Below are 14,332 nucleotides of genomic sequence, written 5' to 3' on the forward strand. Positions count from 1 at the left end.
GCAGTGTATTTATAATGAATGAATAACTGTAATTTTATTGCAAAGTTGGATTTATTGTTTAATTATTAGTAATATTTGGAATCTACCTGGCAAGCTCACCCTCTGATACATCATCTTGTTTTGTTAGTTGAAATTTGAAAATTTTTTAGTTTAGTAGGATTTATATTATTCTCTATACCTTATAATCCGTAATAAGCAGCTCTGGTTATATGCGAGTGCAGACTGATTTCATATACTCACCACAATCTAAACATAAAAATTCTATTTATAAAGTCTCATAATTAAAAACAAACAAATAATAATAAAAATAAATAAATAAATATTTAAGCTACATCATGTTATATAATGGATCTGATAAAATTACTTTAATCTATATTCTTTATATATTAATTTTAAGTTTGCTTCAAAGTTTAGTTCGAGTGATTAAATAATGTAATTTGTAAAACTATAATTTAGCTATATTTATGTCATAAAGGATTCTTCACCATTGAACTCTCCAGTTATTACAAAATAATTTACGATTTTTTTTTTCCTACTGGCTTTTCTGTTGTTTTGCCACCTTAATAATTCCACTCATGCCTAACTCAAAGTAACGATGATAGTCACTAACGTCGTTTAAATTAACATTGAATGTCGTACTATCAGTATTTTCTTGAAAGTTGGTAGCACTATCAACTATCTGAACTTGTACGATAGACATCTGTCACGTGGAAGCTCCGCTTAAAGCTTTTTTTTTCCAATGCGCTGGTGTATTTTCAAGTATTCGGGCTATAGTTTTTGGTTTCCCAAATAATCTGTAGCAAAGTACTATGCCATTCATAACATTTTACTATCTTCTGACGGTGTTGTCCCTCTTCTCTTGTGGACTCAAATATGTTACTATAGCCCGATAAAAAGGTCCCAAAAAATTCTCTCTAGTGGACAAAATCCAAGTAATAGATTTATAAGCGGTTCTATAAATTTGTAGGGTTAAGAATCCGAATAAGAAGTTTACAATTGCTGAATTCGAAACGAAATTTCCTTTCGCGTTCGGAGAAATATAACAAGAAATTAATAAATAAACAGCGAATTTTTTAAACTTCTCTAATTTTTTTGCTTGTAACTCCGATCCTTTTATCTTAAAATATCATTTTAGACTGACTAAATATCACAGACAAGCTCAAGTCATGAAAAGTCAGCGTGCTATAAAACAGAACCGCAGAGAAACCCATTTCTTGGATATTGTCTAGGTGCATTTACCATTTGAATGGGCTTCCCATTTTCTTTAGTGATTCCTTTTCTAAATTATTAAAATTTCACACAAGATTATTTCCTAAGGACGTTCATTATTCATGAATAAATTTATCTTATTTCATTACTGTTTTTTTTTCATTTACAATAAATTTTTGATTATTGTTATTTATAAAAAAAGATGGTAGTTATCTTCATTTATAAATAAAAACATTTTTTTAATGATAATTATCACTTTTTAATTTTAAGTTTGTTCGTTGTTTTTTTTTTATCAATAATCTCACGTTTCATTTTCCTTTGAGAGCTATTTCAAGACCCACAATGTCTTTATTAGCTATATTCTTTATTATTCATCTTGGGCCCGGAATTTTTTAATAAATTCATAAAGGTTCTATTCAATATACATCTGCTTATGTCCTGCATAGTTCTTCGGGCACTTACATTGTCCCCACTCTTTTTTAGGGGGGATTCTCCAATATTCAATTCCAACGAATTTCCATTCAGACGTCAAGTTAATTTTCCTTTCTCCTTTTCCTTATTACCTCACTTCCTTAGATCTTCCAATTCCTCTTTGTTGGCATTAGCTTCACTGGATCAACGATATGGTTTCGCTGTCCTTATTGTATAATAATACATGTGTTAAATTTTGGGTTGACAAGAATTATCTTTATTCTGTGACGCTTAGAGATGATATGGAAATATTTAATCAATTTAAACAAACTCGGATATTTCACGACTCGTTATTCATCATTATCTTACGATCCGAAAAACGAAAACATGTGTACTTTTAAGTAACATTTTACTTGTAATTAGGGTAATTAAAAGTTTTTAAAAAGAATTTTATGGGAGAGGACAAGTATCAGACGAAATCTTAATTGATACGAAGTTGACAGTAACCAAAAATAACCATTACATACATTATTAGCTCTGCATATTCATAAAGATAGAAATTATTAGCCCAATTTTAGAAAAACACAGAAAAATAAAGTGTCAGTGTAATTAAAATTAAATAAGTGCATATTGTAACCTCAATATTAAAAAAGTAAGTTAACTACTGATTTATAAAATCAAACTATAATGCTGATTCAATGATGTAGCTTAAATAAAAAAATAAATTAAAACTAAAATAAATTATAACTAAAAATAAACAAAATTAAATTAAACATACAGTAAATAAAGAAATAAATAAAATAAAATAAAAATAACACAAAAGTAATATATTTCATATAAATGTAAACTTCCATGGTTTCCTTCACCAGTATAAGAATATTACACAAAAAACCGTTATATTTTTTACATAATTATTCAAATAGATAATAGTAATTAAAGCCTAGACGATATGGCATTTGAATTTTCGAAAGTAAAATTAACCTTTGGAATAATAAGAAAAAATCTCCGAAGTACAAACAAATACAACACAAATGTTGTAATAAAACATAGAACTGACATAATTAATTATAAGTAGAGTAGTGATCATCTATTATAATAATATTTGAAAACAAACGAACAAAATAAGTCTTTTTTACGATAGACCACTTTTAGCAGTTTGATTTAATTAATTTTGTTTACTATTTCGTCAGGAATAGATACAAAATACACAATGCATAAAGAAGACGGAGTTTTGATTTTTAGGATAAATTAGAAATTTATGTCAAGTAGAAGAAAATATTTATTCATAATAAATATTAATTACTTAATTACACTAGAATAAATACAGTAGTTATTCTACTTAGGGAAATTCCTAATAATTATTAAATGTTTAAAACAATTAGATACGAGTAGGTTTGCGTTGTTCCTCTAAAACTGCGTTATATACGGGGGTTGGTAATTTGATTTGTTTATGTAAAGGAGAAGATTCCTAATGCCCCGGAGCAACGAAGTTTTGATGCCCTAAAGGTATTTTCTCAGAGTTTTAAGATATGGCTCTGTGTTGTACGTTATCATATGAAAAGTTAGCTCAAAGTGAAACAATAACAGATACTTAGCATAACGCTGCTTTATGAAACATTTAATAAGTATGCACAGACTTTATTATATTTTTGAACATATAGAAAAAAATATTTCTGTGCAATGTACAAATCAACAATGACAGATATTTTGAGATAAACAATATTATTTTCTTAATAATCTTAATATTTTCTTGAGACTGGTAAATTTTTTAAAAATAAATAATTTAAATTCTATCCATTATAGTCTCAAATCCTTTTATTTCTCTTATAAGTCCGACGTTTCGGCCAATCCGCCCATCTTCAGGGACAATCTACTACAAAACAGCTTTTATTACATGTATGATCCTACAAAAATTTCAAAATACTTAACATTATTATTTATAATTTACCTTATCTTAATACAACTTTGAAATTATATAATTTAAAAAACTCTAATAAAAGATATTTTTTTGATAATAAGTATATCCCACATATGTTGAATTACCTAATTAGTCTAGTATATACTTATTAACAAAAAAATATCTTTTACCTAATGTTTTTAATGTTTCATAGAAATTGATGTTTTTGACCTGGGCATAATAGGCGTTTTTTAAATTATATAATTTCAAAGATGTATTAAGATAAGGTAAATTATAAATAATAATTTTAAGTATTTTGAAATGTTTGTAGGATCATACATGTAATAAAAGCTGTTTTGTAGTAGATTGTCCCTGAAGATGGCCGGATTGGCCGAAACGTTGGACTTTAAGAGAAATAAAAGGTTTTGAGACTATAATGGATAGAATTTAAATTATTTATTTTTAAAAAATATTATTTTCTTTTGTTTTGTAACATTTATAGATTTTTGTTTTCGTACATTATATCTCCGAATTTTTTATGAGTTTCCAACATCCATCCGCTCCCTTCTCTCTGTCATGATTCGTTGTAAAATGATTTAATTATTTATAAAATATATAGAGCAGATTAACCTAACTATTGTGAATGACCAAAAGCAAAATACGAAGAGTAAAAGAGGAAACATTTATAATTAATCAGTTATTTATTCATTTATTGATTGTATGAAAGTATTGTTCATTCGTTTTATTAATTGGTACCCAATCATTAAAGCATTATAAGAGCATAAGGGAAGGATGATATATAGATTTATACGTTTTTCTTGTCTTATCCGGAATGTAGATGAATTATAAGATATCTCAAATATTAATAACAAATTGACAAATGCTACAGTTTGAACAATATGAAACTATTTAATCCTTGATTATGATTGTATTTATATGATCTGTTTGATATGGTTTAGTACGCTTATTGAAGGTATATGATCAAAAATATAATTAATATTGACAACAATATTTTTATATTTATTCACTAATTACTTTTATTTTAGTTTACGATTACAATAATTTTAATTAATAAATTTACATCACAAAATTTAAAAAAAATATTTATCACAGTTCAGGAGCAATAGTAATATTAAGTATATTTTGAAATCAGCCATATTTTTTCAGTGGTAATTTTGTTTGGGTTGGGGAAGGAGATTATTTCCCCTTCCTCCTACCTCCCGTGGATCTGTCACTGGCATGTTGATTGAGTTTTATTATATTCAGTCAGATAAGAAAAGGAAGACTGAAGGGGTGGGATAAAAAAAAAAAAAAAAAAAAAAAAAAATACGCAGTACACAGCTCGTGTAATGCTGTCACTATTCGTTTTATTTTGAAAATCTAGAACCAAGGAGGGTGAAGATTTTGAACAACAAATTTGTATTTCTCTGTAGCCACAAAAATTCGTATTTTAGAGTTTTTTAAAGGTAGGAATAACGAATATTGTCTTTGTTATTGCTAAAAATACAACAATTCAATAAAATATAACGTAGCCTATACGTATAAATGGAAGAGATCATCTCTCGGCCTTTTTCGATTCGAACTCCTGTCTCTGTTTTTTCTTTTTTACTTAATCATATTTTTTTTTTAATATTCTGTATTTTCCCACTGTTCATTACTGCGAAAAATGAAAACTGGTTATTTATTTTTTTTTAAAAATAGACGTACTTTATATTTTTTGAATTGAGGAATATTTTTTTGAAAATTCGTCATTTTAGTCCTGCTCATTGTAACTATGTCAATGAGAATAAGAACTACCAGATATTAAATATCACTCAATCGTACATTGATTTCAGAGTTAAATCAAAATCGTTTGAGCCTTTTTGAGAAAATCAAAAAGTTTTCTAAAATCTTTATTTTATCTATTACTTTATTATTATTTTAAATATTTTAATATTTGTTATATAGGGGAATTTGTTGATCAAATGAAATTGGAGTTGTGAAATAGAAGGGAAAGAAAAAAAACGGAATAAATTGAAAAACTAAAAAATGTGAAAAAAAAAAGTTATCTTTCTATTATATTATATCATATAAAAATGTGTAATTTATATATGTCCAGTCACGGATTGATCAGTATGCTGTGTAATGTATCAACCCGATGTATTTGGGTAGCATGAATGAATAAAGTATTTCCTTCTCTCTCTCTTAGCACTTCTTGTTAATCGTTTTTAGCAAAATACTTACTCTAACATCCCAGGAATATACCTACCTTAAATACTTTATTCCACGTTTATGCAACTTTTAGTTGTTCAAGGTACGTTGTACAAACGAACTCAAGGAACTTTAAAACGCGTATTTCCTTAAAAAACTCGAATTTGAAATTTTATCTATACTTGTACACGATGTATACTTCTATATATTCCATATATAGGTAAGTTTAAGTATAAAGGTTTAAATGCTTGAACCTCTTACTTAACACTGTATAGTATATAAATAATTGTACACTGCTCGAGAAAACAATATATTTTTACTGTTGTTGTTGAAGGACTTCAAGATACATGGTAGATGAGGACTTAGTTTCAATCCAGATAGATTGATTAGAGACTGAAACTATGGCAGATAGATTTGATACAATCAATAAGTGTCCAAAGAGAAATTCTACCATAGATATACCCGGCACTTTAAGGCAGGTAGGAAGGTATCTATCACAACTTTGAGTTCAGTACAATCGTAATCTAGATCCATAAAACTCAAACATGACAATACAAATATTGTATATACAGTATACAATACACATATATTGTATAAGATAATTATGAATTTCAACCTTTTACTTATAACTTCAAAAGGGTTTGTTATTACTTTAGTACATAGTGTTAGTTTTTCTAAAAAATAAGCCTTTTATTATTATTCTTTAATTTATTTTAACGTTCAAAACGTTTCGGGCAGTTTACCCGTCATCCTATTCATTAAAATAACTAAATTTCGGATATAGTCAATCACACAAAAAATAGGAAAATTACTGAAGCAATACACATAACTAAAAACATTGATAATGCAATTAATTTTAAGACACTAAAAATTTAAAATATAGATATAATAAATCATTTAGAAATGTAAATAATTAAACATCAGTATTATGTTATATAAATTTTAATATAGTAATAAAGTAATGTAAATATGTTTTAAAAATAGTTACTAATAGACTTTTCATCTTTTTAAAGAACAGAGGTAGAATATAGTAAGCAGTTGTAATTTATTTGTTATCAATATTGTAAGGTTAACCTTAATTCAAGTCTTTTTAATATAATAGTTGTAGATTTCTCTTTATTTTTTATATATGCAATTTCTTAATTTATTTAGAAACAAACTTAACAAATATGATTATTGTGAATATTATGCGTAAGACTAAATAAGACCAGTTTAGTTTTGAAATGTGAGAAAATATTTTTGTTGTTGATTAATTGTATTGTTGAATACATATTATGAATTGTGTAAATTTGTATTGTAGAGTATCTGATGGCCTTGAAACGTTGTTTATGGTATATTAAAATAAGGAAGAGTTTTTCAATACAACTGATTAAAAAAATAAATGCACAATAATAAATTAAAATAGTATTTAGTTAATTTTTAAAAAAACTCTAAATAATTATAAGATATTTAAATATAATTTAATATTTAAGCCTTATCACACAAAGATGTTAATTTTGAGGTAATATTTAAAAATAATAACAGTAAAATATAATATCAAAATCGATGTTATGGCAAATTAGAAAATATTTCTGATTATTGATAAAACAAGGAAATATTTCTTAATTTATATTTAAGATTTGAATGATTCAATACTTAGGACTCCATCTTGACAAGAGATTTACTAGGATCCACATACAAGACTGAAACGACAAGAAACTGCTCGTAGATTTCGATTGCTACAACACCTACTTGACAAACGCTCTAAACTTCCCATTCACTACAAAAAATTATTATACACTATGATAATCAGACCAATTTGGATATATGGAATTGAGCTACGAGGCTCTACAAACCATCAAATTCCTCCTGCATCCAATCCTTACAATCCAAAATCCTACGTAAAATCTTTGATCCTCCGTATTACGTTACAAATAAACTCAACTACAAAGACCTTAACATCCCATTCGTTACAGATTTAGCCCAAATAGATTTGCGTCTTTTCATTACAAATTACTTACCCACACCAACCCATTAGTTCTTAATCTCGCATCCTTGATAATCCTCCGATGCGTCTGAAAAGAAGATGGCCACGGCACCTTCTAACTTAAATTAATGCTTGAAGTACCACCAACGGGTGGTTCCTTCCTAAGATTTTCAGTTGTAAATGAAACATTCCACATATTTACTTATAGTATTTATTATTTTGTACAGCTGTAAATTACATTAAATAAATAAATAAAACAAAAATTGAATATGAAAGGTTGTTCTAATCTTGACTAACATATGTCCATCAAATAATTTGAGTTTAGAAAAAAATAAAAATAATTAGTATTAAATTATTGCATTGATCTCAACAACTTTAAGAGTTTATATAAATTAGTTAAACAATCTGTGTAAATAGTAAATTATATTTAAATAAGTTAGTTATTTAAAATTCATTGTATTAAAGCCACCTCAAATCAACAATTTTTTTTTCTGATAGAATGCTTTACAATGAAGAAAAATAAAACAACCTTGCTTGGATTACAATTTATTTTGCTAAGATAAAAATTGAAAAAAAAAAAATTGGAACTTATGAATGAACATAAAATAAAACCTTCAGAAATGAACTAAAGAACAAAATTAAAATAAAACTGTTCTTAAAGATAAAATGAAATGAAATAATGAACAAAATTAATAAATTTAAAATAAATTACGGCCCAACGATCTCCGATGGGTCCAAAAGAAAATATTATCCGCTCCAAAATGTGAATGAAGATAGTTCATACGTTGGTGGGCCTACATCTATACGGCGCTGTAATAACAATTTACACAGAAAGTGTCTGGTGTATTGTTGCTAATTAATCCTTACTGGCCAGTAATCAAGCATATAAGCATTACAACATAAGTATACTTTTTATACTTAAGAAAGAGTAAAACACTTTCATTTAAAAACTGTACAAACTTCTAGAAAAATAAAAAATAAAAATTTAATTAAATTTATTTACTGACTACTTACAAATTAATGTAACGTGGCGAGAACGCAATGTACATATTTTTCAAAACTGTTGATTGTGCATTATTTTAGTAAAATTACGAAGTGAATAATGGAAAAATTACACGAAAAATTTTTCATGACGTTAAATTTAATTAAAGAAGTTATAAAAAGATTTTTTTTCCAGAAAAATAATAAATACAAATTATAGTATATAATAGTGGTTTTTTTTTTTTTAAATGTATTTATGTATTTTATACCAGATCGGCCTGGTGGGCCTTACATGGTTGATATAACCGTTACATTATATATATATATATTTTTAACAGTTGATTATGGGGAGGGAGGGGGTATAGTCTAAATATAATAATGTAAAATCTATCTGTTAGAATCGTTTTTCTGATATTAAAAATTGTTATGAGTTCATAGAATAAATTAACTTTTTTAAGTTTTTATTCTTATTAAAAATAATTTCACTAGGTCTCGCATTAACAAAAATGGTAGATAATTTATGAACTAGTAAGCTGGTTAAAAATAATACTATGGAGAATTTATTCAACTTATTCACCTGAGTTATTAATGTTTGATGAAAAGTCGTAAAAAAAGGTAACTATTCCTCATGTTAGCTGACATTAAAACTGGCTTAAATTTGGTTAAATATCAAGAATATTCTAAAATTGGGCATAGAATCGTTTAGAAATTTTCTGGTGTGGATACTCTCCCTGTGTTGGTAAAGTTTCAGTGTTTTGAGAAGAGAGGATGGACAGACAAAACGACGAAGGGGTGAGGTACAATGCTTGCAGAATATTATCAGAAGCACCTTGTTTCCCAGCGGGAGGAAAACCTGTGCCATCGGGCCCACTATTCCAAGATACTGCTCCACTTGTCTCTTCCATGATGGATTCAAGTAAATTTTTGGGTTATAGTAATATTATTGAACAACTATAATTAAAATTGATATCAGTTGAAAGTGTGGTTCGTTTATTTTACGCACAATTTACGATAATAGAAATTAATTCCTGCTCAGAAATAGGTAAAAAAAAAATTCTTAACTGATTCCAATTAAATTTAAGAAGTATTTATATTTTAATTATTCGCTGAGTATTTTTAACACGTCAATTATAAGACTAATAAAACACCGAATTTTTAGTCTGGGCTCTAGTCGTGAAATTCCAATTATTTCCACGTAACCAAAAATATAAAAATTTTATTAGCAGATAAAGTTTGCTTTAATAGGAACTAAAACTATATTTTGGATTTTAAGCGAAATCTTCGCACTTTTTTAGAGTGTTAATAAATAGCTCCAAACTTATGCACATAACAAAAACCTTGTCTTATTTTTCTTTAAAGATGATAAAATTTGAGACAAAAATAAGCCCTCTGCGATAGTTAATTTTTAGCATTTAAAAATTGCCTACTTTCTAAAAGTTGTAAAACATTTTTGTAAGTGTCTTCTATTTAGTGAAATATCCAGAAAAATATTCGTACAAAATCAAGTAAATTTAATTATGTCTTATGCCAGTCCATAAAATAATGAATGATAAAACTCAATGATTCTGTTAAAAATACCAAAAACATTAAATAGTATAATTTTATAGCAAAATAAAAAAAAAAAAAATTGTAATTCAATTATAACTATGCACTCAACTTTATGAAATTCTGATAAAACGTATAAAATATGAAGAATATATTTATTTAATGTGCATTTTGATAAATATTTTGATCATTTTATAAGCTGAATAGATTTTAGTTTGTTTTTTAAAATTTTTTTCTCTCAAATATACTTTTCGATGTTTTTGGTTATCTGCCATTTTTAAGCAAACCATTGAGATAACATTCTCATGTGGGCCGAAACGAAAGCTGATTAAATTTACTTCAAATTCATTCTGTATTGATGTTACTATTGTACGAATATTTTCGACTATGTTTTATAAAATAAGATATATAGAAAATCACTTTTGTTAAAACAAAAGCACTGGTTTAATTTTTTTTTTAATCCTTGAAATACATTCTTCTGTGTAAGCTATTACCTGATCAAATTAGTTTTAAAGATAGCAGTTAGTTGATTCTTTGAAGAGTGTAAATATGACTGGAGATTATTTTATTTATTTTTACTATTATTCTATTTTATTCATTTATTATTTATTTTACATAGTTCGATTATTTCTTTATCCTTCTGTTTGTATATATTTGAAGAGAGATTTTATTTATTTTTATTCTTATGTTATTTTATTTTAGTATGAATGTAATCAGTTATCACAATTACTTATTGCCCAAAAATATTGTGGCAGATTTTAGTATTTATCAATAATTTGTTTTTCCAATTTCTTTTTTTACTCCTTTTAAATATATATAAAATAATTCTTTTTTGCTTTTAATTTAAAACGCAAATGTGCATTCATACAAAATATTTTCATTGGTTAGCAATATAAGAATATTAATTTTTAAGAAACCATCGTGGAAGCACATGAATGAATATTTTACGTTTGAAGGTCCCGTAGCCAACTCTTTATCAAAAGCCTGGAAAAGTTATCAGTTGGTAATACGTTTGGTAGGCAGGTTACAAACAAGTGGGTGGAAAATAATTAAAACACTTATGATAAATTATAAAAATACAATGAATACATCCTACTTTAATTACACATAGCCGAGGCGTGCGTGCAACATTTGTTTATTTCTGAACGAGGGCCTTTAGTGTTGCGCGGGTAAGGGATGATCGATACAGACACAGAACGCTATGGTCCAATGCAATCAGATTACCCCTCAACCCCGAACAACAACCCCTGAAAATTTGTGCCGGGCCGATTACTAAACTCGATGGTCTCTTCTCACAGTAACGATAATTGAAAACACGTTTAACGAAAATTATTTTATATGGCTAATATTTTAGGAGAAGAAAAATGTAAACGAAGGAACTATTTAGTTTTAAAATAAAGTTCAAATCATACTATAATTATTTAAATAATATATTCTCATATTAGGATTTATTTACGACATGAATTACAGAGGAATGATAAATTATTTTGGGAATCTTTTTAATCACTGTACCATTATTTTTGAGGATAAGATGATATTATTTACACTAAAGCACACCATTTTATGAGGCTTTAGCAGTTTTTTTAAAGCAATAAGGAAAAAATATATAATAAAATAATATAATAATAAATAATAAAATATTTATATACATAGGTATAAACATAAACAAAGATACCTTAGTTCTAAAGGTTATAATATGAATAATGCTAATTGGTGAGGTAAAAATGTATTACAAGAATTTTATTTTAGTATTTATTTTGTCACTAATGTTTTCATTTCAACTAAATTAAAACATACTATTTCTGAAGTTTATTTGCAATCCCTATTTTTTCATTTAAATTTACAACTGTCGAATAATATACAATTATTAAATATTTTGAGACGGGACACACGATCTTGAAAAGGAACCAGAAAGCCAGTACTTCTAGTATTTTAAAAAGTTACTCCCAGTTGCCGACAGATAAAGGAGCAGTGACCTACAACCTGGGAAACCCAACCTCAACCCAAAGACTGAAGCCCATATTGCTGCAGGACATTCTGTTATAAATTTTAATAAATATAAACTTAATTCATAGTCACACTACCTCTATTTTACTTTTTATTATTACTCATTTTATTTATTCATTATTATTATTTTTTTTCTATTTTCTTCTCTCGTCCCTTTTTCAAATTAACTTGTTTCTTTTTACTATTAGAGGGGAATTGTTTGTTTTATTTAAGTCTACCAATATCATTATTTTTTGTTATTAATTTTACTTTCCTCTTTTATTATGAGGCATTATTCTTATCTATTTATTTTCTTTTCTTTTTTAAAAAATACCATTGTATATAGTTAGGGGTGTCTTTTGTACGAGACTATACCCCCCATAATCAAGTGTTAAAAATATATATATATTATAACGGTTATATCAACCATGTAAGGCCGACAAGGCCGATCTGGTATAAAATAAAATAAAAAGTTTATAATTTCAAAATTAAAATTCACTTGATTTGAGACGTTGTTGGTTCGATTCCTACTTGGGGCTGTTAAGATTTATTACTCGTCGGTCCCCAGAAACGAATCTTGACACTTTAAACATAGCAAATGTAATAACCACAATTTTGATTTTGAAGACGTAAAAAATTTTTAAGTAGCGCCAAAGATTCAAAAATTAGAAAGTTTACGGAATCAGTTTACATCACAAAATGTGTAAAAAAAAAAAATTAATAAATCATAAAACGTACATAAAAGGAATCGGGCATCACTATCTCGATATTATTAATAAAATAAATATTTTTGAACATGAGTTCAATTAGAATCCTCCTTAACAGTAAAATATGGTTCTATATTTTTCACAAAAGACTGATCTACATGACTGTAATAAGGCCAATCTGGACAAATGGAGTTGAGCTTTGGGACTCCACTAAACCTTCGAATTCCTCTCGTATTCAATTCTTACAATCCAAAATCCTTCGTAAAACCCTCTATGCTCCTTACTTTGTCACAAATAAAATCATACATAAAGACCTTAATGTTCCCTATGTAACCGATCTAGCCCAAACCAGATATCACTCCTTCCATTATAAACTCTCTAACCACTCAAACATTTATGATTTTATGTTATATAATAACTTTGGTGTATTTATGAATTATACATTACTAATTTAATTAAGTAATTATATTTACGAAAAATTATAAAATCATAATGCGGTTCGGGGTAAAGTAGGTCAGCAATTTAAAAAAAAAAAAAGAGCAAATCATATTCGCTTTGAGTGTCGTCTCAAAGCACTAAATAACATTGTTGAAAGAAATTAAAAATTAGAAAAATCTTTTACTAGACTTTTATAGGTTAGACGTTCCGAATTGTTTTAATATTCATTAGTACTAATATTGAAACGGAGTGCGTATATATAATCAAATTGCCTCAAAGAAAAAAGAAAAAAATCGACTAAATTGGAAGGTTTAAAGATAATGAAACCCCAGAATTCACGAGTAGAAAAAAAAAAATTTTTTTAATAAAAATTTATTTTTCACTTTATATAGTATGTATTGTTTCAATTCATGTTACCAAACCTTTTAACTAAAAACAATAATTTATATCAAACTATCATAGTGTTCATTAAATCTATATATCCTCAAATATAGCAATAGCATTGCCGGGTCAGCTAGTCAAATTATAAATGTACTGTATTTTATACATGAGCTTCTATAAAAAAAAACAGAAGTGAATCATAACGGTCAGAATTCAGAATATGGCAGTTCTGACTACTTTCCCATGAATAAAGTGACAGTATCACATTTGTTATATTGAATGGGATTGGTCAAACCCAGAAGGGGCCGCGAAATTCAAATGTAACGATATACTCAGGTAAGATATGGGCGCAGTTGAATAGATATTAATACAATATATCCCTCCAATAGGACCCGGTGTCATTTTATGATCTCCCACCCTCTTTCCCTTTATTATTCTTCGAGCTTTTACCCCAACACTAAGCCATGAGTCGTAAAGCCTTTATTAAATATTATACTCTGTTTATTGCTGTCGTAATCACATCACTCGGGTTATATTAAAGTACAATTTTTTCAATAGGAAAAATTCCTTTGAATTAATTTTGTTTTAAAAAATAGCTATGCCGAGGTATATTAGAAGTAA

The 14,332-nt window shown here is 27.0% G+C and overlaps 1 protein-coding gene across 5 annotated transcripts in view; it reads right to left on the reverse strand.

Annotated features, from left to right (window-relative positions):
• onecut overlaps positions 1-14,332 on the reverse strand; it is a 196,024-nt gene that overhangs the window by 102,658 nt on the left and 79,034 nt on the right. The window lies entirely within an intron of this gene.

This window comes from Halyomorpha halys, unplaced genomic scaffold (genome assembly GCF_000696795.3).
Source record: "Halyomorpha halys isolate HHAL.00 unplaced genomic scaffold, Hhal_1.1 Scaffold241.1, whole genome shotgun sequence".
NCBI lineage: Eukaryota > Metazoa > Arthropoda > Insecta > Hemiptera > Pentatomidae > Halyomorpha > Halyomorpha halys.